At 44.4% G+C, this 26,750-nt stretch overlaps 1 long non-coding RNA gene across 1 annotated transcript; it reads left to right on the forward strand.

Annotated features, from left to right (window-relative positions):
* The first annotated feature begins 17,075 nt into the window (after window positions 1–17,075).
* LOC138420507 (uncharacterized) lies at window positions 17,076–26,204 on the forward strand. The gene is made up of 4 exons (XR_011249239.1): window positions 17,076–17,202; window positions 19,265–19,370; window positions 25,224–25,305; window positions 25,897–26,204. It is a non-coding gene; the product is annotated as an uncharacterized lncRNA (long non-coding RNA).
* The last annotated feature ends 546 nt before the right edge of the window (window positions 26,205–26,750 follow it).

The raw sequence follows: 26,750 nt of genomic DNA on the forward strand, positions 1-26,750 counted from the left end.
GTTTGGATTGGGGTTAAAATCAGGAGCATTTCAGTGTATTTGCCTCACGTACAGTCTCTTTTCTTCCTCTTACATCATTTTCTTCTTTGGGCAACAGCAGGGCCTAGTCTCTCTCCACGTCTCCAAACTCGCTCACAGCTGAGCCTCTCCTGTTTGCTTCTAGACGGGTTAGAAAACAGCAGGGGCTGGAGGAAAGTATGAGAGGCTGAAACGGAGCTAGATCTAGGGTCCTCATTGCCCCTTGACTCGTTTTGTGCAAACCTGGACCACTTCTTTTCTGTTACTGACTTTCTGCGGGATGAGGTTTTAAAGTCAAGTAAAGAGAAACAGGATGAAAGGTCATCATGTCAGTTTGTTTTCTGGGTCAACAAAAATACTTCCATAAGAATTCTGGATTGTGTTTCCACATGTAGGATGTGGGGGAGGTTTGGGAAAGGATGAGAAAGAAAAAGGGGTACATAGAATTTTTTTTCTCACTCTAATGCTTCATAATATGAGACCTATAAGAATGACCATCAACTGCTGGCTGACCTTGACCTTCCATCTGTCCCTATCAACAGCCCCTACTGCCAACTGCTCTGGCTGTTAGAGAGAAACCTGTCTTTTTTCTTCATCCTTGTTCTCTCTGAGATGATAACATTCATTTTAAGTTGAAAGGCCTGATAATGAAACTAATCTCTTACACTTAATAGCTATGTGATCACGGGCAAGTCACTTAATTTCTCTAGATCTCAGTTATTTCATTTGTAAAGGAAAGGTAAAGATGCCTATTCTCCCTACCTTATTAAGGCATCGAGGACCAACACTGATTGAACAATAACAAGGCTTGGGCTGGACTGTATCACATATAGCAAGAGAGTTATAAAATCAAGCTGTTTATTTTAGAGCACTTTTAGATTTACAGAAAAAGATGGTTCAGGGAGATCTCACATAACCCACACCTGGTTACTTCTATTATTAACCTCTTCTGTTAGTACGGTGCATTTGTTACAATTAATGGCCCAATATTAACAAATTTTTATTATGAAGTTCACAGTTTATTTGAATTTCCCTAGGTTTTATCTGGAGAAGGAGATGGCAACCCACTCCAGTGTTCTTGCCTGGAGAATCCCAGGGACAGGGGAGCCTGGTGGGCTGCCGTCTATAGGGTCGCACAGAGTCGGACACGACGGAACTTAGCAGCAGCAGCAGCAGGAGGGCTTCCCAGGTGGCTCAGTAGTAAGGAATCTGCCTGCAGACGCAGTAAGTGTAGGACATGCAGGTTCGATTCCTGGGTTGGAAAGAGCCCCTGAAGAAGGAAATGGCAACCCACCCCAGTATTCTTGCCTGGAGAATCCCATGGACAGAGGAGCCTGGCGGGCTAGTCTATGGTGTTACAGAGAGTCAGACTGCGTGCAATGCTATTTGGAGTTATACCTTGTCATTAAGAAAGCGTCCTCCTCATTTAGAACCCTCCCCAGCCATGTCTGGGTCATACCAGCCCCTTCTTGGGCCTGGAATACGACTCTTGATAGGGTTTCCTTTGAAATGCAAGAGGCTCTTTCTCTCTGGTCCACTGAGTCTGTCTTTCTGGTCACCTGGGCCTGACACTAATGAGCTGTTAATAACATGACCATTACCTATGCAAATGAAGGAGCTGGACTGGGGCAGGAGGTACTGCAGTGACAGCCGGTTCCCTTCGAGTGCTAAGTAATAAATCATGTTGCTATGGTTATTAACCACCTTAACTAAAGTGTCCCAGGAGCTGACCCCCCAAGAGCCCCTGGGTTCCTGGTTTATTTACATCAGCAGCCCGTCTCTCAGGAGATGTTAAGCATGTGGGGGGGTTAAACACCTAAGCTCTGTATTAAGGGAGCTACGTGGTGTCAGGAGCTACAAACAAACAAATCCAACTCTCCACTTGGGTGCCGACTCCTGTGTATTCTGAGACAGTTACTCAGCTTCTTTGTGCTTCAGTTTCTCTTCAGAATGCTTGTATGTGGTGGCTCTTGTGAATTTGCTTCTTCCTGGTTGGGGAACAGTGATGCAGGTTTAGAGTCTGAACTGCCTCATTCTCAGTTAACCTGTTCCTGACTTGTGGGACAGGGTGATGGGTTGAGATTGTGGCCCCAGGAAACGTTAGAGGGTATTGGAGTTGTGACAGACGCAGGCGTGCTTGTGGCCACCACACACCACCTGGTCCTCCCTGTTGTAAGAAGAGGTGGAGGGATCAAAAAAACACACAAACAAACAGAGATAGAGGGAATTTATGGTTGGATGGGATATGGAGGAAAAGGCCTTCTTACGTTAATAAATACCCTAGCTGTTTGCTGTAGCATCTATACCCTTTCCAAAATCAGGGTGAAAATGAGGTGTAAAGGAGCCTTTAAATCTCCAAGACAAGTGACACGCTTTGTGCTTTTCCTCCCTTATATTAAAGTGTCCTAAGTGTCAGGTGCCTGCAGCTACCAAAACCTTTATCTGTTTCCTCTACATCCAAATTGTCAGGGCGTAGGGGAGGTGCATCTTAGGGTGGCTGTCTAACTGAGAATGGTTTTCACGACTTTGGTGCCAGACCTCAGAATAACAAGTGGCATTCCAGACTCTAATAAATCAGAACTTTCCTCTCTGAGTTCTGAAACCAGTGGAAAGGAATCAGGGATCAATATATCGGTTTTGTGGGTGGTAAAGTTGAATAGGAAAATAAAGTTTGGATCTGAGGCTTAATGAAGTTTGGAACATGAGTTTTCTTTCCTTCCCTCCTGGATTGAAATTTCCTAGTTGTAGGTAGAAAATGGAGAGACTGCTGGCCTGCCCTGGTGAGCTTACTACATGGAGGAGACAAGAAATCTTGTGACCTGTGTGTAGGAAGATGAGAAAAGGTGAATGTGAGAGAATATGCATGTTAAGAAGGAGATCAAAGCCTTACTCCCTACCCATCTCATTGGATCCAAGTCCCTGTGCAGATATACCCTAGGGTGGCCCCATGATACCCACCCCTTCAGGCTTATGCTCTGTATGATCCTCTTCCCTTAAACATGAGCAGGACCTGTGACTTGCTTCTGGTCAGTGGAACACGATAAAGGTGAAGGGATTTTGCAGAAGTAATTAAAGTTACAAATCAGTGGATTGGGAGTTAATCAGAAGGGAGTGGTTCTAAATTCAATAGGTAAAAGCTCTTAAAAGAGAAGCTAAGCTGTCCCCATGGAAGAAAAGCTATGGTAAACCTAGACAGTGTATTAGAAAGCAGAGACACCACTTTGCTGACACAGGTCTGTATAGTCAAAGATATGGTTTTTCCAGTAATCATGTATGGATGTGATAGCTGGACCATAAAGAAGGCTGAGTGCCAAAAAACTGATGCTTTTGAACTGTGGTGTTGGAGAAGACTCTTGAGAGTCCCTTGGATGGCAAGGAGATCAAACAAGTCAATCCTAAAGGAAATCAACCCTGAGTATTCATTGGAAGGAAGGATGCTGAATCTAAACTCCAATACTTTGGCCACCTGATGCAAAGAGCTGACTCATTGGGAAAGACCTTGATGCTGGCAAAGATTGAAGGCAGGAGGAAAAGAGAGTGACAGAGGATGAGATGGTTGGGTGGCATCACCAACTCAATGGACATGAATTTGAGCAAACTCTGGGAGATAGTAAAGGATAGGGAAGCCTGGCAATGCTGTAGTCCATGGGGTCACAAAGAGTTAGACATGACTGAGCGACTGAACAACAATAAGCTGTCCCCTGGGAGAGAGATTTCCCTTGCTGGCTTGATGGACTAAGCCACCACACTGAAGGAAGCTCACAGGGCAAGGTAGTGGGATGGCCTTTACGATATGTGGGCAACTGACAACCGCAAAAATTCAGGGTCCCCTGTCCTACAGCCACAAAGACATAAATTCTGTCAACAATGTGAATGAGCTTGGAAGCTTATTTGTCCCCACTTGAACATTCAGATAAGAACACAGCTCAGCTGACACTTTGCTGCCTATGAGATCACGAGCTGGGGACTCAGTGGAGCTGTGTCTCCTGACCAACAGAAACATTTGAATTAATGCATGCCCTTTATTTGAGGTCACTAAGTCTCTGATTATTTGTTCTACAACAATAGGAAACTAATAGTGCCTCCTTGGAGAGAAGTGAGAGGGGTCACAGTAAATGGTGGAGAACACAAGTTGGTGTTTCTGTTATGAAAACAGTTCTTATTTAATGGACCCAAACTGCTTGGGAAGAGAGAAGATATTCTTCCTCTAGTTATATATGGGGATAACTAGTTATACATAGGGATAGGTCTCTACTGACCTCAAGCCATTCTGATTCTTTTTGAATTGGATTTTTTGAAACAAAGAGAAACAGAATTTGACTGGAAATCAGAAACTAGCTGTATTAATGTCTGCACCTTGCATAAGGTTCCATCAACTCATTATAGTTGTGAATCCTGAGTTTTGATTGCCTAATTATGCCTTCTGTTGAGTGAGATATCCCAACTATCCTTCTACTATATCTTCCATCCTGTCTTTTAAAGGAAAAAATTTAAATTAGCCAGAGCTGATTGTTCTTACTTGCAACCAAGAGAATTTTAATACCTGGTAGGATTTCCTGCTAGCCTAATTGCCCCCAAATTAGTCCCATCAAAGTGCCCATCCACACAATTTCTCTTCTGGAATGAGAACTTCAGAATCTTCTCTGGTCTCTTTGGTCCACTAATCTTCTGCCCTCCTACTGTCCCTGTTGCTGATGATCGCACAGAGATCATTGCCCGCCTAGTCCTAAATTTTTGGCTGAAGGCTGTGGCCACTGGTAACCCCAAATCTGGCTTAAGTGAGAGGGACATCCAATCTTCTCTTGGCTTCCTCTTAACCATGGGGCTTAGCTTTTCCTAATTCCCATCAGCCCACCTGAGGTCAGACTATGGTTTTTAATAAGCATTAATTAAAGCATTCAGATAACAGCAGTTCATTGCTTCTAGCATTGGTTGTCCTCAGAATCCAAGAGCATGAACCAAACTTCATAGCACTGTTCTCGGCTAGATTCCTGACAAGCTGCTGTTCTGTTTCCCTGGAAGGTGCATGTCTTTCCCATCTTTCCTGATTCCAGACCAACTGACTCTGATTTTTCAAATGATAAAGGACAAATTTTCTCTTTCATTTGAGTCTTTTTTTTTTTTTTTCTTATCCCAAGATTGACTTTCAGAGGAAATCCCCAAGGTTGCCTCTGCCTACATAATCCCAAGCACCAATACAGTGGTTCCACAAGGCAATAACCAAAGTCCATTTTGTTCAGTATTATATAATGCCATATGTTGACACAACCAGTTTTAGTCTAAGTTGTGTTGTATTAGATTTAGTCCAGTGCTATCCTTCACTTCAGATTGGAAGTCTATCCTTTCCTACTTTCAGTCTCCATACTTAATCCTTGGGGAGCAAATCATTCCATAAGGACACAAACAGGAATTTTCAGGCATTTCTCTTTTGAAACTTAGATTTAGACAAAGAAAAATTTTCTAGCAAAATATGTAGGGAAATGGTTAGGGTAAATTAAATTACCATAAATGTAATCAATTACTATAAATGTAATCAATTACTATAAATGTATAATTACTATAAATGTATGTAAATAAACTTGAAGGCTCAATTGGAAGCATCAACATTTTGGGTTACCTTATAGGTCCCAGTTCTTCTTCAAGCATCTTAATGTGTCCTTGTATTAGATTTGCATTGGTAAAATGTTTCTTTTGATGACTTTTTTCCAAACAAAGGTATATTTCCCCCCCAAAGTTAAGCTCCAGTCTCCAGTGGATTCCCATTGACATATGGTTGACTAATTGGTAGGGTGGAGAGAACTTTCTACTGAATATTAGAAGAATGAATTCCAGTTCTTTCTCTATCAAAAACTAGTCATAATAGCTTGAGCAGTCATTTAATCTTTCTAGAAACTTTGTCTTATCTGTAAAATGAGATGAATTATATGTTATTTTCTAGCCCTCTGCTTACCTAAGAGTTAGTAGACAAGATGTGATGGGGCAGTGACACGAGGTATAAGAAAATCCAGCTGCACTATTTGCAATAGGCAAGACATGGAAACAACCTAAGTGTCCATCAACAGATGGAAGGATGAAGATATAAGATAGAGTGGGTTGCCATTTCCTTCTCCAATGCATGAGAGTGAAAAGTGAAAGTGAAGTCGCTCAGTCGTGTCTGACTCTTCACGACACCATGGACTGCAGGCTACCAGGCTCCTCCATCCATGGGATTCTCCAGGCAAGAGTACTGGAGTGGGGTTCCATTGCCTTTTATATATATAATATACGCACACATATACATACAATGGAATACTACTCAGCCATAAAAAAGAATGAAATGTTGTCATTTGTAGCAACATGGATGAACTCAGAGATTATCATACCAAGTGAAGTCAGACAGAAAAAGACAAATAGCATATGATGTCACTTATATGTGGAATCTAAAAAAATACAAATGGTTACAAAGCACCAATATACTTACAAACATAGGAAGCAAGCTTATGGTTATCATAAGGAAAAGGAGGGGGAGGGATAAATTAACAGTATGGGCTTCAGTTCAATTCAGTTCTCAGTCAAGTCTGACTCTTTGCGACCCCATGAACTGCAGCATGCCAGGCCTCCCTGTCCATCACCAACTCTTGGAGTCCACCCAAACCCATGTCCATTGTGTCGGTGATGCCATCCAACCATCTCATCCTCTGTCGTCCCCTTCTCCTGCCCTCAATCTTTCCCAGCATCAGGGTCTTTTCTAATGAGTCAGCTCTCTGCATGAGGTGGCTAAACTATTGGAGTTTCAGCTTCAACATCAGTCCCTCCAACGAGCACCCAGGACTAATCTCCTTTAGGATGGACTGGTTGGATCTCCTTGCAGTCCAAGGGACTCTCAAGAGTCTTCTCCAACACCACAATTCAAAAGCATCAATCCTTTGGCACTCAGCTTTCTTTGTAGTCCAACTCTCATATCGATTCATGACCACTGGAAAAACTATAGCCTTGACCAGATGGACCTTTGTTGGCAAAGTAATGTCTCTGCTTTTTAATATGCTGTCTAGGTTAGTCATAACTTTCCTTCCAAGGAGTGAGCATCTTTTAATTTCATGGCTGCAGTCACCATCTGCAGTAATTTTGGAGCCCAGAAAAATAAAGTCAGCCATTGTTTCCACTGTTTCCCCATCTATTTCCCATGAAGTGATGGGACTGGATGCCATGATCTTAATTTTCTGAATGTTGAGCTTTAAGCCAACTTTTCCACTGTCTTCTTTCACTTTCATCAAGAGGCTCTTTAGTTCTTCTTAATTTTCTGCCATAAGGGTGGTGTCATCTGCATATCTGAGGTTGTTGATATTTCTCCCGGCAATCTTGATTCCAGCTTGTGCTTCTTCCAGCCCAGCGTTTCTCATGATGTATTCTGCATATAAGTTAAATAAGCAGGGTGACAATATACAGCCTTGATGTACTCCTTTTCCTATTTGGAACCAGTCTGTTTTTCCATGTCCAGTTCTAACTGTTGCTTCCTGACCTGCATATAGGTTTCTCCAGAGGCAGGTCAGGTGGTCTGGTATTCCCATCTCTTTCAGAATTTTCCACAGTTTATTGTGATCCACATAGTCAAAGGCTTTGGCATAGTCAATAAAGCAGAAATAGAAGTTTTTCTGGAGCTCTCTTGCTTTTTCCATTATCCAGCGGATGTTGGCAATTTGATCTCTGGTTCCTCTGCCTTTTCTAAAACCAGCTTGAACATCTGGAAGTTCACAGTTCACGTATTGCTGAAGCCTGGCTTGGAGAATTTTGAGCATTACTTTACTAGCGTGTGAGATGAGTGCAATTGTGTGGTAGTTTGAGCATTCTTTGGCATTGGCTTTCTTTGGGATTGGAATGAAAACTGACCTTTTCCAGTCCTATGGACACTGCTGAGTTTTAACAGATAAAATTACTGTATGTAAACCATATAAACAATAAGGGCTTATTGTAAGGCACAGGGACCTATATTCAATGTCTTGTGGTAACCAGATAATGGAAAATAATCTGAAAGAAATTATATATAACTGAATCACTTTACTGTATACTTGAAGCTAAGACAATATTGTTAATTAACTATGCATCAATAAAATAATAAATACAAAAAAATTTTTAAAAAGAAAAGCCAGCTGCTTTCTCAAGCTGTAATGCAATAGAAATCAAAATTCTCTTATGCCACTTGCTCTGCTGATGCTTGTGGATCTGAGTGGAGACTGACACGCACACTCAGTGGGATGTTTATATGTGGTGGGACCTACCCTCATGGGTGAAGGTACTGCCATTTCTCTTGTTCAGTCAAGTGCCTTTAAATCATCAGTCCAGGCAGGGCTTGTCTGTTTTGCAAAAAAAGGCTGAAAGACTCAGCGTCAACTGTAGGTAAGTATCCTCTGCCCCATTCAGCCCACCAAATTCTGCATTTGGATTGTTTCTTTGCCAGACACTCCATGTTACACATGGGTTCTCTCTGCTCTTAGGGTTGTCTGGTCTTCCTGCTTTTTCCCTGTCTTTGGGCCCTGGGCTGTGTCCTCTTAGTTTCTTTCTCCACTGTTGGAACTCTCTGAACACTGCTGCCTGCTCATGGGGCCATTCCAGCCTGATCCAACCCTTCTACCTCCATGCCCTGCTTTCTTAGCTGGCGCTTCTTACGTTGCCCCACATTGTTCCCCAGGCAGCAACTCCTAACTGGGGGCAGGTCCAGCTGTGTCAGGGCCAGAAACTGGGGGTCCAAGATCAGCTACTGTCACTCGTGAGTCTGCTGCACCGTCCTTCTGTCACAGGAGGGGTCCCCCGGCATCATGTTGGCAGGAACTGGCTTATGGCGTGTCCTCCCTACCTGCCTGCACAGCTGTGTTTGCGTGTACACATGATACAGTGCCAGACAAGCAAGTTCAGAGTCACTTTGGGAGATGATCAGATGTCTCAGTGAGTTTGTTTGAGTCTATCAGGGATGGCAATATCAAACAGAGGGGTTTTTGCCCCAGCCACAGGCCTTGGCATCCATCCAGGTCACTAAAAGGAAACAAACTGACTCATTGGAAAAGACCCTGATGCTGGGAAAGACTGAAGGCAGGAGGAGAAGGGGACGACAAAGTATGAGATGGTTGGATGGCATCACTGACTCAATGGACATGAATCTGAGTAAACTCCGGGAGCTAGCGATGGACAGGGAGGACTGGCGTGCTGCAGTCCATGGGGTTGCAAAGAGTCAGACATGACTGAGTGACTGAACTGACTGACTGACTGGTAGTGATGGAAAGAAATGAGATGGTGGACATGTAAGGGACACACTATTTCTTCCTATTCTCCAGTTGATAGACTCCCAAAAGGAAGGGAGACTTGAATGTCTACTATGTGTTGAGTTCTTTACTACACTACTTCCAGTCTAATACTTCTCTCCTCTATGGTACCTTCATTCACCCAAGTCATTATAGAAATTTCAGCTTCATCTCAAACACCTCCTGTTTTCTCATTCTCCTAATAGTTATTTATTTCCTAAGGCATATTTATTTTCTTTCTACCATGCTCATAAGTTGTAGATATCAATTACACTTATGGATAAGGAATGAAGCTCAGAGACACAGAAATCTTCCTGAGGCCACAGATAGATTGCAGAGCAATGTTTTAATCTGGTTTCTCTTCTTCCACTGTCCTTGGCAATTTACCAATCAGTGCAATGCAGGAGATCCTGGTCTGATTCCTGAGTTGGGTAGATCCCTTGGAGAAGGGATAGGCTACCCACTCCAGTATTCTTGGGCTTCCCTTGTGGCTCAGGTGGTAAAAAAAATCTGCCCGCAGTGTGGGAGACCTGGGTTCAATCCCTGGGTTGGGAAGATCCCCTGGAGAAGGGAAATGCTACCCACTCCCGTATTCTTGCCTGGAGAATTCCATGGACTGTAGAGTCTATGGGGTCACAAAGAGTCAGACATGACTGAGTGACTTTCACTTTCAGACACTCACCGGCCCCTGAGCCAACAATGGTGCTAGGTGCTGGAAGACAAGCCATGATCTTTATTCAGGGACCCTGTAGTCCAGGAGCGGGGGGATATATATCCCTCAAAGCCATAAATCAGTGGAGGAGTTGCATGGTTCTGTGAGAACACAAAGAGGAGCTTGGCTAACTGCTAGAGGAAAGTTAGGGAAACTTGGTGGAGGGGGTGGCTTTGGAGCTGAATCTCAAAGACTGGGAGAAGTTGATCAGTTAGACTAGAAAGGAAGGAGAGAGAACTTGGTTTGGGGAGCAAACACTGACAAAGCCGTGGACATAAGGCAGAGCATGTGAGGGAAACCACAAACTCCGCCGTCTGGTGATGGCACGAGGGTGTCAGGAGATCACATGCTGGGTGAGGAGTCTTTGCCTTTTCCTGAAGTCTGTGGAAAGGAGATGCAATCATAAGGTGCCTTAAAAGCTCACTGGAAGGCGTGCGGCGTGTATGCATGGGTATTTGTGTTGTGTCCTGTGCTCAGTTGTGTCCGACTCTTTGTGACCCTGTGGGCTGTGGCCTGCCAGGCTCCTCTGTCCGTGAGATTCCCCAGGCGAGAATACTGGAGTGGGTTGCCATGCCCTCCTCCAAGGGATCTTCACGGCCCAGGGATCTCACCTGCCTGTCCTGTGTCTCCTGCATCGGCAGGCGGATTCATTGCCGCACCACCTGGGCAGCCCCGAGCATTTGTGTGTTTGTGAGGAAACACTAAAGACTTAAGAGGCTTTTCCCACAGATTACAGAAGAGACGATAAGGGTCTGGACCAGGCAACAGTAGCAGGGATGGTGAGGAGGGGCCGGAGCTGACAAATCATTGTGTTAGACAACAGAACAGACTCAGAGATGGATGCACGGGGGGTGGGACGTGAGGAAAAGGGAGGTGTTAGGGATTATGATGAAGTTTCTAGTTAAATAACTTGGGTGAGTGATGGTACCATTAAGTCGGATAAGGAAAGGCAGAGAAAAATAATGAGGTCAATTTGAGAGACTTTGGTGAAGAGTTTCATGTGGGTGCCGCTGCTGTCTGAGCATAATGAGACGGAGGAAGGATAGAGTTGGGGCAGTGGTCAGAAGTGGGTGGGGGGCTCCCAGGACATGGTCAGGCCCCGGACTAGTACTCCTGGCCAGGAAGTCAAGGTTTGGATTGGAAGAAGCTGAAACGCCATCTGCAAGACTGTTCCATGTTCCCGGGCCTCTGGTCATGTTGACACCCTCCTCTACTTGTCATGAGTCGGGCCCTGACAGTCTCAATGGTGCGGGCGATTTATCAGTGAGTGGAAAAAGATAATTGACCATCATCTCACCTCGCCTCGCCTCACCTCAGTTGATAGAGAGAAATTTAACTGCTTCATCCCACCATAATTTTATATAATTCTCCATCTTTTTCTTCCGAGTTTTTACTTAGAAGTTTACACAGGTGATGGATGATTCTCTATCAAGTAAAAAAAAAAAAAAAGAAGCTAAAATATCATTGGACAGTTTAACAGCCTTTAAAATATAATGGTCTCTCAGGCTGGACATCCAGAGTAACCAGAGAAGCCCAGAAGGTCAAGCTTTAATGAGCTGATGAGAATTAGAGGAGGAAATTGTAAGTGATCAATGCTCGGAGCCAGCTCCACAGTCCACTGACCTTGGGGGAAGGGAGACCTCGGAATGTCTGGACCCCCCTTCCCGGCCCTACCTCCAACTCAGAAATGTTCACAGAGTTATCTGATACCACTAGGGAGGGCAGTGGGCTAGGCTAGTGATAGGGAGTCAGGGGTCCTTGTCATGAGGCTGTTTGCTCTTAGTCTGGTCCTTGTTTATAAACCCTCACCATCATCCAGGCTTTGAGGTCTCAGCCCCCTTAGCCAGACTCCCTCTGAACATCTGCCTTGGAGAAGGCCTGCCTCTGACCCATCCAGAGAACTCAAATGCTCCTCTTGCCTTCAGTTTTGTTTCTGGGACCCTCTGACTTGCTCACTGCATCCCTTTGCTTCATTCTTGGAAGTGGAGACTTTGTAGCCTTCTTTGCACATAAATCTCTAAAGGTATTACTGAGACATGACAGGCTGAGGAGAGGTGAGGCAATTAACTTCTGGAAGTCACTGACAGTGTGCCGTGCGTTCTTCTAAGCACTGATCTCAACACTGTGTCATCTGAGTCTTTGTCCCCACCTTGAGGGAGCTATTACAATGCTCCCTTACAGATGAAGAAACCGTGATTCAGGAGATGCTGTGGCTAGCTGCCATAGTGGCTCTCCAGGATCCCTGCTCCCTGGCACTCATGTCCTTGTATAATACGTGTCCCTGGAGTGTGGACTGTACCTTGAAACTTGCTTCTAACAAACAGAATACAGCAGAAGTGATGGGGTGTCACTTCTGAGATTAAGTCGTGAAAAGACTATCACTTCCGTCTTGTCTTCTGCTGGTCCATTCTGATGGAAGCCTGCCACCTTATTGTGAGCTGCTTTATGGGAAAGTCCACATGGCAAGGGACGGAGGGAGGCCTCCAGGCAATAGGTTGGGAGGAACTGCATCCTGACAGTAATCACGTGAGGGAGCTTTGATGCACGTCCTCTTTGGTGGAGATGCGAGAGATGACACGCTGATTGCAGCCTGGGGAACCCTGAGCAGAGGCCTAGCTAAGCTGTGTCTAGATTCTTGACCCACAGAAATGGAAAGATAATAAAAGCATGTTGTCTTAATCCACTTAAGTTTTGGAGTATTTTGTTATGCGACAATAGATAAATAATACAAAATGGTCAAATGAAAGTTGGTAAATGGTACAATTCTGACTCAAACTTGGAACTGCTTGATTTTGAAGTGTTGCAATCTTTTCATGATACTATTTTGGCAAAAAAAAAAAAAAAAAAAAGAATGACATATGCCTGCAGCTCCAGAAGGAGCTAGAATAAGGAGGTAAATTACATCTGTTAGGCAGGTGGATCCTGAGATATGCAGAGGGCCAGGCTCTCATGAAGGAAACATGTATTGTCTTTACCTATTGGTGGGCCTGCCCAGGGTTGCTGCAGAGTGACAGCCCTTCCCCACAAAGCTCTTTCCCATTAGACAGATTGCACTTAGGAACGTCTGCCCAGAAGTCCTCCAGTTGATTTAAGCATTTTTGCTTTTAATTTTTGGTAGCTTTCAGGGGGAAAGAGAAAAATAAGATTGGTTTCCTGAAGTGTAATTGTTTTGGGCAGTTATTTATTGATGAGAAAGAACAACATGCCAAGGAGGCCGGGTTTGGCTGTACAACTCATGTTAGTCGAGGCGTAGGTTAGAGGGAAGGTAAGACCACCGTCAGTCTGCATTTGTCCAGCTCTGCAGTTAACCTGTGCTCCAGGCCCTGGAGTGGGGACAGGCTTTGCTTCCTTCCCACCGAGGGTTGCTGAGCTCCATGGGGCAGGGGAATCACCCTCTCTGACATGATGCCTCCCATGGGGTTCTATGGTCCTTGGAGCTTCCCCTAAGGTTCTAAAAACTCTGAGCCTTAGCCCCAGCACAGGGAAAGGGTAAAGCTGGCAGCTTCCATTGTTGATGATACGGGGTGCACAATTTTAACCTGAGTTGCCACTGACTTATGTAAAAGTATTGTATTTGGGTGAGTGCATGCATGCTCAGTCATGTCTGTTTCTTTGTGACCCCATGGACTGTAGCCCGCCAGGCTCCTCTGTCCATGCAAGAATACTGGAGTGGATTGCCACATCCTTCTTCAGGGGAATCTTCCCTCCCCAGGGATAGAACTTGTGTCTCTTGAGTCTCCTGCATTGGCAGGCAGATTCTTTACCACTAGTGCTACCTGGGAAGCTCATTCCGTTTGAGTGAGATCATGGAACTCATGTACAAAATGGGGAATTATAGAACCACAAATCTCACAGGACTGATAGAGGAATCAAATGTGATAATGTACGTGGAAATTTGTGTGATATAAAGCACTCTGCAAATTGTGTGTGGGAGTGTGTGTGTGTGTGTGTGTGTGTTCCTGTGAACTTGGTCAAGTTGGAGTTATACTCATGGAGAGGACCCAAAGGAATCAAGCGATTAATCTCATGAACCCACTTGACTAGGAATTAGATTGGTATGTGTCAGAGAGGGTTTCAGCAAAACTTTCAGCAAAATTCCTGCCTAAATAGGAATTTAAATTCTTGAAGGCACAAGAGATTCCTTCACTGAGATGATCCCACAACTTCATATAGTTCTGAAATATTGTTCCTAAGCATGTGCAAGTATTACTTTTCAATTACAAAAAATAACTAGCTAGAAGTGTGTCACAGTGTAAACATACTAGTCATATGCAGATCTGAACCATAGCTGTACATTCAAAATAATGTAAAGAATTAAGGCAGTTCCATTTTTAATTTGGTATTATCATTTCATTAACTATTTCTGTGTCTATGTGTTAACAAGGAATTAGGCACGCTGCTGTCCTTGGTATGTTGATGTTTCATCCTCATTCTTGCCTCTTCATTATCATTATACAGCTAACAACTCCTCACTCACGACAGGAAGAAGAAAGAAAGGACATCACATCTGTCCATTTTACCTTGGAAAAAAAAAAAAAGAAAATTCCCGGAAGCCCCTGTTGAGAATTCGTCACATGTCTGCTCATATTGTGTGAGCACCTGAGAGAATAAGTATAGGTCTTTTTTTGTCTTTTTTCAACATTAATAGCTGTTAGAGGACAAGAGGGAAAGGAGTTAGAAATGTCTGTGTTAGCAAACCAACCAGGTTTTCCACAGGGTGTCAGAGGCAACTGGTATTAGAACAGGAAGGTAATGATCTTGGAGAGGATCTGGTTTAACCTCGTAGAAAGAGACAGGAGGCCCAGAGAGGCTATTGCTTGTCCAAAGTCACAAATGAAGTGAGCGATACCTTCCATGCTTGAAGCAGGTATCAGTGGATTGTCTCCATGTTTCACATGGGTGATGAGGCATTTGAGGAAAGCTCCCTTGTACAGAATGCCTGGAAACCTCGAGTTTCAAAACACATCTGTATTTTCTTTTTAGATAGTAGAAGGGAATGGCAAACCACTTCAGTATTCTTGCCTTGAGAACCCCATGAACAGTATGAAAAGGCAAAATGATAGGATACTGAAAGAGGAACTCCCCAGGTCAGTAGGTGCCCAATATGTCAGTGGAGAAATAAAATGAGATGGCTGGATGGCATCACTGACTCAATGGACGCGAGTCTGAGTGAACTCCGGGAGCTGGTGATGAACAGGGAGGCCTGGCGTGCTGCGATTCATGGGGTCGCAAAGAGTTGGATGTGACTGAGCGACTGAACTGAACTGAACTGATGTGGTTTCAAGAATACAGAAGTAAATTAAGTTATAGAGATGAGAGGGGAAATAGAAGCTATTGACTACTTAGGGTTGTCTCCTTGGCGGGTGGCCAGAAAGGTTTAGGGTAAGTAAGCTTGTGCGTGCATGCTCAGGCACTTCAGTTATGTCCGACTCTTTGCAACCCTGTGGACCATAGCCTGCCAGGCTCCTCTGCCCATGGGATTCTCCAGGTAAGAATACCAGATTGGGTTGCCATGCCTTCCTTCATGGGATCTTCCTGATCCAGGGATCAAACTTGCGTCTCTTGTATCTCCTGCATTGCAGGTAGATTCTTTACCACTGAGCCACCAGGGAAGTCCAAGTAAGCTTACTGAAGCCTGGAAAATGGTGTGCTTCTTCATTATAAACTCATGAAGTCACAGTGTGAAGGGGCTGAGCGGGGGATTGAGAGGTTTAATTCAGGCCCAGCAGCAAATAATTGGTATGTGCCCACACTTTGCCCAGTATTGAATTCGGTCCTATGATGGAAAAAAACAAGTGCAGTTCAATTCAATTCAGTTCACCATGACCCAACAAACACGTATTGAATGTGCTTGTTCCAGGCATGATAAATATATAACGATAAATAAATGATGCTTTCCCTCCAAGTGCTCATGAATAGAATGGACAACAGCTGAATAACTCACTAAAACACTGTAAAATACTTGCTGAAATATGACATGAATGAAAGATAGTGAGACTTCAGTGGACCCAACCAGAGAGGCACTTATAATGGTCATTCCAGAGTCCAATGGGATGGAAAAGAGATTTATATCATAGCTGTCAAATTCTCCAGAATGACTAAACTTATAGACAGACCAGTCTGGAGTAGTTGGGTGTGGACATTTCAGAGAATACTATGGAAGTTAAGAGGGAAAAATGTCAACCAAGACTCGGCTCACTCAGAGAAGGCTTTCTGGGATTGTGGACCTTGTGCTGAACTTGGAAGATGGTACTTGAAAGATATAAGGAAGCATAAGGGATCTGTGGGAAGTGAGCTGAGTTAAGGAGGTGGGAATAAGCATGATGTGTTTGGAAGCCTTGCCTGGTCATGAAGAGCCCTGGGCAGCCTCTTTTCTACTTCCTTCAAGATCCCTGGGTTCCATCCCTGGGTTGGGAAGATCCTCTGGAGAAGGGAATGGCTACCCACTCCAGTGTTCTGGCAAGGAGAATTCCATGGACTCTATAGTCCATGGAGTCGCAAAGAGCTGGACACAACTGGAAAGTGGAAACTTTCACTTTCACTTTCAAGCTCTAAGTCACTGAATTCTAAAGTTTTCTCACACAGTCCTAAGCCAAATGATTTCACTTGACCTTTGAGTAAAGGAGTCCATCTTTATGTTCATTCCTTAGAAAAAGGTAGAGTGGTCAGAGACCCTGTGGAATGGCTCAAATCCACGGAGGTGACTCACTTTAACCCTGATCTCAAATCTGGAAATCACTTACACGTGATTCTTAGCTTCTTCACTCCGCACACCCCCAGAAGGATAGATTAGAAACCAGAAAATTAAGACTCTTGCCAATATGGGGAATATGCCTGTGTCATTCCATACAGAAATCTGCCTCTGAAGAATCTGTCAGAATTCAGTGTTCATATCCTGCTCTGTGTAATCTTTAGATTTCTTCTTTCAGAGTATCTCAAGATAGTGAAAGGTCATGAAAAGTTCCAGATAAAGATACAGGATGTTGAAGAATCAATAATGTTTATTGAGTGCTTACTAAGTGCCAGGCACTGTTCTCAATACTTTCCATCTACAACCTATTTAACAGGGAGAAGACACTGTTGATGAACATCTTGAGCCTTCATTGCCTGTAGCTTAGAAATAGTGGGCTGATAAAAAAGAAGGAAATCACGCCATTGGCAGCAACATGGATGGGCCTAGAGACGCTCGTACTAAGTGAAGTAAGTCAAACAGAGAAAGACAGACCCCCTACGATATTACTTATATGTGGAGTATAAAATATGGCATGAATGAAGCTATCCATGAAACAGAAACAGATTCACAGACATAGAGAACAGGTTGGTGGTTGCCAAAGGGGCAGTGGGGTAGTGCAGGGATGGAAGGGGCGTTTCAGGTTAGCATATGCAAGCTATTATATAAAGAACGGATAAACAGCAAGGTCCTACTATATAGCGCAGGAAACTGTGGTCAGTATCCTGTGATAAACCATCATGGAAAAGGATATGAAAAACAATGTATGTAGACGTATAACTAAATCACTTGGTTGTATAGCAGAAATCAACATAACATTGTAAATCAACTATACTTCAGTAAAAGAAATGAAAACAAACAAACAGTGGGCTGGAAAAATGCAAGAAGCTATCTGTGCAAACATAGCTCTTAATAATGGTCAGGAAGAGACATGAGCATTGGGCCCATGTCAAAGACTTAATTGATTGCACCCAACATTTTGTTCCTGCCCCTGTAGCCATTTTCGTTTTCTTTCATGTATAAGCTGAAGCTTTCCTGTCCCCATGAACCATTTAGGCTGCAGCTTGGTAAACCATCGCTCACACCCACTTCCTAGAAAGCTCTTCCGTGGGCGAGTGGCACTGTTTGCTGAGTTTCTGAGCAGCGCATACTGAGGCCAAGGTATGGCCCAGAGTCAAGGGCAGGATGGGAGTCAACCGAACAATGTCTGATTGTCACGATGGCATGTTGGAGTAAAGATACCCTCACTCTGCTAAAAGAGAACCTTCTTCCTGTCTCCAGTAATCATGCAAACTAGACTCTTAAAACAAGATTAGGCTGAAGCAGGACTAAAGTTGGAGTCCCAGTTGTTCTATGACTTCATTGAAAGCTCCAGTGCCAGCAGGAAGAAAAAAGAAATCAATACTACATTTTCTTCATCATCAATTTTTGCTTTTTGCTAAATGAAAATGCTTTTATTCCCTTTCTTGTTCCCTGTGCCATCAGAGATGTTTTCTCTGCACATGTACTATCTTTACCCCGTACTGTCATGTCAGTTGTGCTCATTCAAAGAGCTCCATGGAGAACGGTGTCATAGGTATGCCTTTCTGTAATAAGCATTTAAACTGCAGAGGATGCCATCTCAATGCCCCAAAGATTTCCTAGTACAATGGTCCTTGCTCGGCAGGACTTTCTGCCACTGCGCAGGGCCCTAACATGTACTGCTCCATGAAACTATTGGCTGCTCCAATTTTTCTGGAGTCAATAGTGGCACACTTACTCTAAGCAGCTCTCAAGGCCCCAGGGTCCCATCCCAACTCCATGCACTGTGCCAGGCTGTAGCACTGTGTCTTGTAGAAGGGAATCCGATAGGTGAGGCGGGCCTGTCTTGAACTCATTCATGGGCTTTGGTTACAGAAGCAGCAAAGGGACCTCATTATAAGCTGTTCTCACCTGTTCAGTTACAGAAGAGCTGAAAGCGTTTTGCCGAACAATGCAGTGAACTGGCTTGCGAAGCAGTTCCGAAGTAGTGACCTTTATGAGCTCTCAATGAGCTCCCGTTGCTATTGGCTCCAAGACGGTCCCCATCCAAGACTTGACACACTTGGTGAGATTTGGAAAGAAAGAAAGAAAAATTTGCAATAGAGGATTAAAAAAAAAAAAATACAGCTTCACGGGCTGAAAACTCATTTCCTGAGGAGCCAGGGGCACATTGCAAGCTCTCTGGGACTCACCGAGCTCCAGGAAGCTCGACCAGTCACTTAATAAGTCATTGAGGACGTGTGGTTTAATTAACTCGCCCAAAATTCCTTTCCCTTTCTCACTTTTGCTATTAATATTTTTCGATATCTGATAATGCAGTGTAGTTAATTCTTTCTGGCTCTATAATGAACACTGCCATAATGAAAAAGGTTAGCAGTGCTTCAGGCAGCTTTTAATTATCCAACTGAGCAGGTAAAAGCACTTTATTCTTCTCTTTCCACCCCCCCCCCCCTTACTTAGCAATTAATGGAGGAGCTCAGTGGCACTTACTGTACCTTTTTTGTTTTCTAGTGGATGATGCTGCATGGAACAGGGAGACCTTCCTGTACCCTTGTTCCTACCAGCTGGGAATGCTGTGGGAGGTATGGCTGTATATCAGGCCTCTGGCTTGTGGCATGTAAGTGCTTCTGGCTGAAAGTTTACCTAATCTAAAAAATCAAGTTAACTAGAGTTGTTGTCATTGTTCAGTCCCTCAGCTGTGTCTGACTCTTTTTGACCCCATGGACTGCATCATGCCAGGCTCCCTTATCCTTTTCACCGTCTCCTGGAGTTGCTCAAACTCATGTCCATTGAGTGGGTGATGCCATCCAACCATCTCATCCTCTCATCCCCTTCTCCTCCTGCCTTCAATTTTTCTCAGCATCAGGGTCTTTTCCAATGAGTTGGCTCTTTGCATCAGGAGGCCAAAGTATTGGAGCTTCAGCTTCAGCATCACTCCTTTCAATGAATATTCAGGGTTAATTTCCTTTAGGACTGACTGGTTTGATTTCTCAAGAGTCTTCTCCAGTACCACAGTTCAAAAGCATCAATTTTCTGGCACTCAGCTTTTCTTTATAGTCCAACTCTCATTTGACTCCTGGAAAAACTACAGCTTTGACTATATGGCCTATACGGACCTTTGTTGTTGTTACCAGTTGCTTGTCTTGCTGTCCTGTGCCTTTGCATCTATGCCCAGGGATCACTCCGCTTCTACCAAATACTTTGATAGCTCAGTTGGCTTAGCTTTATGGTAGACATTTTCCTGGTTCTATAATGGGGCCATCTTCCTTCTGCTTCCCATGGTAACAGAAGACTTGTCATTGCTCTCCTTACTTTACAGATAGGGAAACTGAGGCCCAAAATCAAAGCAACAGACGTTACCTCCCTCTTTAAAGCAGTGTTTCTCACCTAGAGGTAGTTGTGCTTTCAAGGGATATTGATAATGCCTGGAAATATTTTTGTCATCATAACTGGGTGACCAGGGGGACACAGTGCTACCAGCATCTGGTGGGTAGAGGCTAGAGATGTCACCAAACTTCCTATAGCACAAGAGACAGTCTCCCAAGACATAGAATTATCTGAAGTGTTAAAGTGTGGAGGGTGAGAAAACTGATGCAAGGATATTGTTCTTAGAGGAGGAGCTGGTGATTTTTAAAATTGATGTCACACTACTATTCATGATAACATCTGCTACTTGTTGAATATTTACTGAGTACAGTTCTAAGTCATCACAGTCATTGACTCAGTTCTCAAAACAACCCTGAGTGGCAAGAATTATTACTCTAACTCAAAATGAGGAAACTGAAACTAAGGAGGTACTGAAATTTGCCAAAGGGCTCCTGGCAGAGCACATTCCTGGTGGCTCCTCAATAGGTAAAGAATCTGCCTGCAATGTAGGAGGTCTGGGTCGGGAAGATCCCCTGGAGAAGCAAATGGCAATGCACTCCAGTATTCTTGCCTGGAAAATCCAATGGACAGAGGAGCCTGGTGGGCTACAGTCTATGAGGTTCCAAGAGTTGGACGGCTTAGCAATTAAACCACCACCACCCTGGGCTTCCATTGTGGCTCAGCTGTTAAAGAATCCGCCTGCAATGTGGGAGACCTGGGTTCAATCCCTGCATTAGGAAGATCCCCTGGAGAAAGGAAAGGCTACCCACTCCAGTATTCTGGCCTGGAAAATTCCATGGACTATATAGTCAATGGTGTCGCAAAGAGTCAGACACAATTAAGTGATTTTCACTTTCACCCTGGCAGAGTGAGTGGTGGGACCTGTGTCAGCTCAGCCCTGGGCTTCTCCCACATCCCACTCTCTGCACAGCTCCCTGCAGCCCCACTAGACAGGAAACTCTGTCTTGCCTGGGTAGCACCAAGCACAGAACAAGGAACCGGTTACTTTTTAGATGGTCAGAAGCCTCCATTTCCAGAATTGCCAAGGAAAAGTAATTTCCAAAATCCTGCCATTTGTGACAACAGGAATGAATCTTGAGGGCATTATGTAAAGTGAAATAAGTCAGAGAAAGACAAATATTGTATGATCTCACTTATATGTGGAATCTAAGAAACCAAACTTGTAGAGACAGAGAAGGGAATGGTAGTTGCCAGGGGCAGGGGTAGAAGGTGGGGGGAATGGGTGGAAGTTATCAAAAGGCATGTGTGTGTTTGTGTAGAGTAGCTTCAGTCATGTCCAACTCTTTGCGACCCTATGGACTGTAATTTGCCAGGCTGCTTGGTTCAGGCAATGCTTCAGGTAAGAATACTGGAGTGGGTTGCCATGCCTTCCTCCAGGGGATCTTCCCGACCCAGGGATCGAATCTGTGTGTCCTGGTTCTCCTGAATTGGCAGGAGATTCTTTACTGGTAGCGCCATCTGGGAAGCAGATCGTACAGATTTCTAGTTATAAAGTAAAAAATATCCTAGAGATGTAATGTACAGCATGGTTATTATAGTTAATAATCTCTATTGTATATTGGAAAGTTGCTAAGAGAATAGATCTTAAGAGGTCTCACCATAAGGAAAAAAATTGTAACCATATGGGGTGATGCCTCTTAACTGAACTTGCTATGGTGATCATTTTGCAAATATACGTACAGCAAATCATTATGTTGTACAGCTTAGGATAAAACAATGTGATACATCAACTATGTCTTCAATAAAACTGAAAAAAATAACCTTGCTTCCTTCCTGTTCTCTCCAGGGTTAAAATCAAGATTCAAGGAGTCCAATGGCTTCAAAAATATTCACTGACATATGCTCTTTCTCCCCTCGTATAGCTGTGGAGCAATCTCTGACATGCACACACACCATTCATTTATTAATACACTCACTCAAAACTATTTGTCAAGGGTTGAAGATACAAAGGGGAAAGAACTATATATATATAGTCTCTATTCCCAAGTTACTAACAGTCTATTGGGTCAGAAAAGCCACACAAAAAAATCATTCTATTACAATGTGCTTAGTTCAATGATGGAGATGTAACCGGGCTACAGAAAAAGGGCCCCTAGTCAGCTTCTAGGGGCCTGGGAGTCATGCAAGTCTCCCAGGAGATGGTAACTGTGCAGAGTCTGAAAGGCTGAGATGGAATTAGTCAAATGGAGAGATAAAGAAGGGATCATGTGAAAATTCAGTCTCAGAGGCCTAGGGCTTCATGGTGAAAGAGCATCTGGAAAAAGTGAAGTAGTCCTGTGTTATCGAAAGGCAAAGCACACAGTGGGGGTAAGAACATAGAGGAGTAGGCTGACGCCTGAAAGGCGAGCTTATAAATGCTAGGGAGACCTGATGAAGGGAATGGGTTTTAATGTTCAGGTTATAACCCTTAGGGAAAGCTGTGCTTAAACCCTCATGGAAGACAGACTCGAGGGACACGAGGCTGGAGCCAGGGAGCTGGGCCGGGATGCTGTTGCAGGAATCCATGTCAAGAGCCTAAATGGCTAAACAGACGTAGGTATTTAGATCTAAGACTAAAGGAAAAGGATATGTTATGTTGGGACTGGTTGCATGAGTTATTACCTGAGGCACATCAGGTAGATCTCTCTGTCCAGCGGACCATGGACAAAAATGAACTTGTAGGGAGAGAGATGGGATGGAGATACAGGTTTTGTAATCAGCAGTAGAGAAGTGGGATTTGCAACAATGGGGCACAGTTGATTGAACTGGCCCAGTGTCCTCTTCAGTCCAATGGTCTGTGACCAAAGCACTGGGCTGATGTACAAACAAGGCAGTGGGGAGGCCACCCATAGAGATGACAGGAGGGCATTCAGAGAACTCATTGCAAGCTGGCAAGCTGAACAAACAGCACCCCAATAAGGCAGGTGCACACGGCAATATGCTCTGGATGATCACTGCAGAGGCTCAGTGGGAAGCTGCCATTTGCCCTCCTAATGTGAAGGGAATGGCTGTTCATTGCAATACAAGGTCACCTGTTGGCCAGCTTTACAGTCTCACGGCTTAGACTTGAACTGCTCTTAATCGAAATATTCACTGCAGGGCTGTGAACCATGGGAAGCTCTATCTGGCATCTATAGTTCTGTCCCAGGATGGAAAGTTGTTGGATTTTCCACATCATCCTTCTTTCTACTACGTCCTGGTCCTTCCTAAATGGCAGAATGTGGTGTCCACAGTCACATGCTCAAGCATGATTGTGACCGTGTAAACACATACATCCCCACATCCCCGCTAACATACGTACAAGCTTTGAGTTAGAAAAACACGTTCTTCCTTATTAACACCTGGCACCTGGTATAATATAAACCCAGCCTTAGTAATTATTCAAGGGCTTCTCAGCAGCTTTCTTCTGACCAGTGTTGATGGCTGGTGCCAGTCACCATAACTAGGTGTGAATTAACGCAACAGCATTCATGCCACACAGACTCCTGGGCTTGTGTTTGAAACACAGGGCTGTGTTTTAGAGCCTTGGATAAAGTTCATTAATAGGTGCGAGCACAGTTCTCAAAGGGCAGTTCTGCCATATTTCCAGTCACTGTTCAGAATTCTCATTAGCCAATTACCCTGCTCCTGTCTTTCCAGCTCCTGCAGTAATGTGTATTTTAAAGCCTCTGATAAGACACAGCATGTTTTAAATATACCTTAATGTATTGGAAATGCACGAGCCCCCTTCGGGTTTATATATCTTAACCACGACCAGTTTTGTAAAGTTATAAATAAATGTTACAGGCATCGGCTGCAGTAGTAGAATCAGCTGGGGATATTTAAAAGCCAGTCCAAAGTCTAACTTACCTCTAATCTGAGGTATAAAGCATGGTGAGGAAAGCAGGCAGGAATATGCAGATGATTTCCTGGTAATAAAATTGACAACCTTGACATATGAAGTGAGATTGAGTGGGTATAGGCTTGGTGGGGGCAGCAGCTTGGTCGAACTAACAAGCGTTTATGCATTGTGGGACTAAAAATGAAGAGAACCACGGTTCTGACTGGTTTATAAACATGACAGAAAGTTGAGGTGAACGGTCCTGCAGGAGGGCACAGTGTTATGGGGGACAAATTGGGAGGATTCAGATGACTCTCTGAAGAGGGGGCAATTGAGGTGGGCTTTGAAAAATGGGTCAGATTTCATAGGAAGAGATTGGAAACACAGCGGTGGGAGATAGAGAAACAGAGGAAGTTTCAGTGTAGGGTGGACAGTTCAGTTGGGTGGGAGGAAGTATCAGGCACACGCAGCAGAGTAGTGGAAAAGAAGTCTGAAAGGGTGGGTTGGGGTCAAATGGTATGAGGTCTTGAACTTCTTGAAAGAAGTTGTGGATGAATTCACTAGGAAATGGAGAGATAATTCAAAGCTTTTAATCAGAGGAAGAATAAGGTAACAGTTACATTTCAGGGGAACTAAGTTGGCAGCAGAATTTACAAAGGACAAAATTGGAGACATGCAGGAATTGAGAAGACCAGTTGGGGAGCTTTTGAAATAAAACACAAGAGAGAGAAGGAAGGTCTGAATTAGGGACCTGAATTAGTCTAGCAGTGGGACTGCAGAGAAATAAGTGCCTCTGAGAGATATTAGGAGGGAAGATTAACATGCAGGACTGTGGGCTTCTGACTGGATATGATGCATGAATACTGAGGGCCACTAACTCAGGCAGAGAGTCAAAGATGGCGCCCATATTGTTAGCCCTGGTAACTGGTACCATGAGCTGAGCCTTGAACAGATCAGAAGTAACACTGCCGCAAAGACAGACTGACTGAGAGTGGGCCATGGGTGTGGAGGATGAATGAAATGTTCCAGTCTCGAAAGACCTACAACTCCCGCAAGGGCCTGAGTCTACAGATAGTTACCTGTGAGATAGGAGAGCAGATGAGACCAGTAAGGGGCAGAGGGTAAAGCAAAATGAGAAAAAGGCTAAGACGGAGATGCCGTTATTCAGGAGGCACCCTGCCTTTTTGCCTCACTGTAGCTCCTATAAATGGGGAGCTGTTGACCAGCACTAGGGATATCTAGTCATTTTCAAGATCTAATTTTGCCATTGCTATTCCTCTGCAGGACAAGAGAAGACAGGAAATAAGGGAGCCAGAGTCCACAGAGAGGTCAAGAGACTCCAGAATGGAAGGTTGTCCAGGAGGTGGTGAGTGGGCAAGCAACGGAAGAGGGGAGGCATGAAGCAATATTTCTCGCTGAGAATTCCTTCTGCAGGGTCCTAGGAATCAGTCTGAAGATATTCCCCACCCCCAGGGGAGGAGAGAGGTGTATTAGTAGGCATGGCTGCTATGTGAAAGAAGATTCTCAAAGATGATGGTTGTTAGCCAGAGAAGTAGACCATTAAGAGGGGTGCGCGTGTGTGTGTGCACATACATGCGTTGATGTATGTACTTATGTACATGCCTATAGACAGATAGATGCACATATATACATATATATGCATTTGTATCTACGCATCTCTATCTCCCCATCTATTTATGTATCTATCAACCTACAAGTCTAAGTGATTTGTTACAAGAGTAGGACCTTACACAATTGTGGGAACTGCTTAGTCACTGTAAGGCTGCTAAATTTCATCTGATGCTGGAGCCTCATGTCCACAGGAAGGCAGTCACGAAGGGAAAGGAAATGAAAGTAGCTCGTTGGTGTCCAAATCTTTGCAGCCCCAAGTAGGCTCCTCGTTCCATGGAATTCTCCAGGCAAGAATACTGGAGTGGGTTGTCATTTCTTTCTCCAGGGGCTCTTCCTGACCCAGGGATCAAACCTGTGTCTCCTGCATGGTGGACTCTTTACCGTCGGAGGCACCAGGGAAGCCATGAAGGGAAGAAAGACATAATGTGGGAAAGGACAAATTGAACTTCCAAGAAAAGCTGCAGTCTGCAAGGATGGACCAGCTGGAATCTATGCCCATTCTCGCGGCCTCCAGTTGTGAAGAAATAGGTAACCCACAGCGAAGGTGGCTGCTCTCACGATGGGGTAAAAAATTACCGGATCCAGTCGTTGGAGGAGCTGAGGGAGGGCCCAGAGGAAGGTGCCCAGCATCAAAGAGAGGTAAGAGCAGATAAGCGAGTGAACCCAAAGATCTCCTGTCCCAGCTTCTGAATATCAAAACCACCGTGGCTGTGGCTCTGTGTCCGCCCACCAACGCTTTAAGGAAAATGCATCTCGTGGCTTGTCTAACCAGAAACACACAGAGAGGAGTTCTGGGGAATGAGGCTCATTTGGTCTAGCTGATCTGACACGTGCAGAACAGCCATGGCCAAGCGGAAAATGGGAGCAGCCTGAGAGATGAGGAACTAGTGTTCTGGCTCCTCCAGTCGTCAGGATCCACCTCGCCAGTGTGGATCTGGAGTCTGACTCAAAGCTCCCTAAGTCGAGGTTTACGTCCCATCTCCCTTGTTCTCTCCCGCAGCATGTAAGGACAGGCTCTTGAGTACTGTTAGTCTCCAGGGACTGTACTATTTTATACGCATATATATTCTCTTTGCGCTCAGTTGTGTCCATCTCTTTGCAACCCTGTGGCTTGTAGCCCTCCAGGTTCCTACGTCCATGGAACTTTCCAGGCAAGAATAATGGAGTGGATTGCCATTT

This window comes from Ovis canadensis, chromosome 15 (genome assembly GCF_042477335.2).
Source record: "Ovis canadensis isolate MfBH-ARS-UI-01 breed Bighorn chromosome 15, ARS-UI_OviCan_v2, whole genome shotgun sequence".
NCBI lineage: Eukaryota > Metazoa > Chordata > Mammalia > Artiodactyla > Bovidae > Ovis > Ovis canadensis.